This window comes from Carcharodon carcharias, chromosome 2 (assembly GCF_017639515.1).
Source record: "Carcharodon carcharias isolate sCarCar2 chromosome 2, sCarCar2.pri, whole genome shotgun sequence".
Lineage (NCBI taxonomy): Eukaryota > Metazoa > Chordata > Chondrichthyes > Lamniformes > Lamnidae > Carcharodon > Carcharodon carcharias.
Window position 1 is genome coordinate 54,102,394 of NC_054468.1, and position 3,760 is coordinate 54,106,153.

Here is a 3,760-nt window from a genome sequence, read left to right on the forward strand (position 1 = left end):
ATGGGCTTTATACTCTTTTGGGTGCCAATAAAAATAAAAAAAATGAGCAAATTAACTAATTAACTGACAGTCCCTTAAAGCGGCACTGTAACAGGCAAATCAGATTAAAATGTCGATGTGGGGACTGATGATGCACTCCAGCGCATGTTGAGGCCTTCTGAAACCAGTGGGTATTAGTGTACCAGTGGACATCATGTGCTCCCTCTTCAGGTATACCCGGCCACAGAAGAAAAGCAGACAATTGGGCCAGATGGCCCCCTTTATCACCCGCTGCCTGGACCTGTTAATGGCCACCTTGGCAAGGCCCAGGAGCAGGCTTACCAAGAGATCCTCCTCCCTCCTAGATTCCTCCACATCAGGTGACCAAAGATCAGGAGTGTGGAGCTGAAGTGCAACCAAAATTTGAGCAGCCCCTTCAAATAATAGAAGAGGGGTTGCAACCTCTGACATCTTACATACACATGGAACATGGGCTCTTCAAGGCCACAGAAAATACAGGCGACCTGGCAGTCCATGAACCATCTTAGCCTCCTATTGCATCAATTGCTGTGTGCAACATGCTCCACACCAAATCCTTGATGGTAAAGGGGAGGACTCTCACATACAGAGCCCTCTACTGTAGGAGCCCCTGCCACCTCCAAATGATAGTACAGAATGCCACGGTGTGCCCGGACGGTTGATGACAATGGAAAATAGGGGCTTTATATGCTTTTTTGAGAAAAACCAATAATCAGTAAAATAAATTCACTATTAAGAGGGGTGACAGCCCCTGATGGGGCAATGTAACAACAATAAAGCTTTAAAAGGAAACTTAGCTCACTAAATTAAAATGGTGTTCCCAGGGCTGATGATGCACTCCACCCCTCAGTGCCCATTCACTGAAGGCCTCAAGCGTACCAGTGGACACTGCGTACGCCCTCTCCAGGGACATCCAGCTACAAACAGCCACAAATAGAGGGGCAGACAGTTGGGCCAGACGACCCCCTTGACTGCCTGCTGCTTGGACCATGAACCATCTTAACCTACGATTGTACAGGACTGCTGCATGCAAAAACCTCTAGGCCAGGTCTCCGATGGAAAAGGGGAAGACTCCCACGTAGATAGCCCTCCAGTGGAGCCCCTCGCCAGTGCCGGACAGAACACCACTGGATGTCCAGATGGTTGATGAGGGCAAGAAAGCGGAGGGTGTGCAGTAACAGCCCGTACAGGAAATCCCTCTGCGCCGAAAGAAAAGACACTGAAGGAATTTCCACATGACAGCTCAAATTGTGGGTTTGCGGCTCCCAAGTGATGTGTCAGGGTGCAGAACCAATGTGAAATTCCATTTGAACAGGGGTCAGTTCAGATGAGAAAAGGTCATCTTTGCACAGGTGCCAGGCTAATCTTCTCTGTATTATTTCAATTTTAGCATATATATGTTGCTGAAGCAAGCGCAATATGAGCTTTATATGCTCTTTTAAGAAAACTAATGATCAATAAAATAAACTAATGAAAGGGATATCAGCCCCTGATGTGGCACTTTAACAGAAATAAAACTTTAAAAGGAACCTTAGCTAATTAAATTAAAATGATGTTTCCAGGGCTAAGGTTGCACTCCAGCCCCCATGGTGCCCACAGGTCACAGAAGGCCTCAAGTGTTCCAGTGGACACTGCATGCTCCCTTTACAGGGATACCCAGTTGCGGACATAGCCATGGAAAAGGGGCAGGCAGTCAGGCCAGACGACCCTTCAACCGCCTGCTGCCTGGACCCATTAATGGCCAAAGGAGCAGGCTTACAAGGAGGTTTTTCACACCACCACCACAACCACCACCCCCCGCCCGGGGTGAACCTAGATCAGGAGCTTGGAGCTGAAGTGCAATCAAAATTTGAGGAGCAGCCCCTTCAGAAAGCAGAAAAGCCAGGCCCCAGTGAAAAACAGGAGGATTCCCATGGAGACAGCCCACCACTGGGGACCCCCACTACTGCTGGACAGCAGGACAGAACACCACAGCGTGTCTGGACGGTTGATGAGGGTGAGGAAGTGAAGAATATGCAGCAGTAACCCATACAGGAAACCTTTCTGCGCCAAATTAAAAGGCACGGGGGCAATTTCTGCAAGACTGTTTTCTGTCAAATTCTCCCAAATTTGTGGGGCCAGGGAACCAGTGTGAAATTTGCATGTCATCCTTACGCAAGGGTCTGCTAATCTTCTCTGTATCCTTCATATTAGAGCATATGTGCTGCTGGAGTGAACACAATATAGGCTTTATTTTTGAATACATTTATTTCACAATTGCCATTTTCCCTCATTATTTACACATCATGACTCCATAGAACCTGGAAAGGAAATCTGTGGGTTAGGGTGTTTGTTTTGTGTAAATAACGCACGATGTATCCCTGCTGCTTCCACACTTTAATAGTTTCTTCAAGATCCATTTTACCTTTAATCACAGCAAGTCGATAATCTGGGGGTCGGTGACGAGGTCATTTTTCATGAACGTTTCCCATACTTTATCTCATCCCTGTTTCACTGTGATATCCAGGTTGAATTTCTGTATAGTATTGGGCACCTCCTGGTACTAGGCCCGGTAAAGCCCCCACACCTGCCGCTTGGCTTCGTTCTGGTTCTGTGACAAAACTAGCTTCACTATCTTGATTGAACCCATCGCATGGGCGCCTCCAGCTGCTGCCATCTTCATGCAAACTGGGAAAGCTAGGAAATTCCCGTCTGCTGATTGGTCCTGGGCTTTACATCTTCTGTGGCAGAACATTTATGCTTTTACAGCAAAATTGCGCATTGGGTATTGCCACTCTTTCCTTTGCTGTTTCTTGGTATTCAAACTCTCTTCATATTTGTTTAGTTGACGCATGGCACGAATCTTTTTGGGTCGCAAATCCAAAGGCCTGTACTTCTTTCCCATGTAGTATTTTCTCAAGTTCTCTTTTTGCATCGGATTGATGACAGTCAGGATTCTTGCAATGGACGTGCACACGACATAGATTTTGGAAAGCCTGGATGCAGCTCCTCCAGTTCACTTAGCATCATGGGGCTGGGAGAATTCAACATTGAAGTCATCCAGCTGTTTCAGTAGCTCCTCCTTTTTCTTGCCACGCAGATCACACACCTTGATTTTTGCCATTTACTTGGGCAAGCGCAGGAAAAGAAATTTAATTTCTCCAGCTATTGTTGTGGGACTTGAATCTATGTCTCTGGATCATTTATCCAGACCTCTGGATTACTAGTCTGGTAACATCACCACTGTGCTACCATATACACTGATAAAAATGAGCGTTCAATACTAAAGTGTCCATATTCTAAATCGTCTTACAGTGTGACAGTAACAATTTAGGGATTGCAGCTGAACAGAGCAAGCAAAATGCTTGCGTTAAGACAGTTAAATCTCATTGGTCAGTACGGGGATTGAACCCTTGACATTATTAACAACTCACTCTAATCATCTGAGCTAACTGGACACCAAATTGAGACTTGAGTTTCAGGAGTAAGATTCGAGCACACAACCTTCTGACTCAGAGACAAGGGGCAGAATTTTCTGCCTGTCGGGTGGGGAGCCAATCCCCGCCGGAGAAGCGGGCCCCGCCACCATTTTATGTGGGCAGGCCAATTAAGGCCCCCCCAGCGTGACGTCCAGTGGGAAACGCTATGCACATCCTGTGCGGGCGGGGAGGGATTGCCCAAAAGCAAGAGTGCCTCTTTCGCACATGTGCACGAAAGAGCGCACATCTCCCTGAAGCAAAGTGCTGCTTACACAGATCATTTA

At 46.9% G+C, this 3,760-nt stretch overlaps 1 non-coding gene and 2 pseudogenes across 1 annotated transcript; all 3 read right to left on the minus strand.

The window, feature by feature from the left end:
* Nucleotides 1–1,325: 1,325 nt before the first annotated feature.
* Nucleotides 1,326–1,432, minus strand: LOC121275523. Its single transcript, XR_005942490.1, has one exon. It is a non-coding gene; the product is annotated as a U6 spliceosomal RNA (small nuclear RNA).
* A 691-nt stretch (nucleotides 1,433–2,123) lies between these two features.
* On the minus strand, nucleotides 2,124–2,237 carry LOC121275525 (annotated as a pseudogene).
* A 515-nt stretch (nucleotides 2,238–2,752) lies between these two features.
* LOC121275227 lies at nucleotides 2,753–3,121 on the minus strand (annotated as a pseudogene).
* Nucleotides 3,122–3,760: the final 639 nt, after the last annotated feature.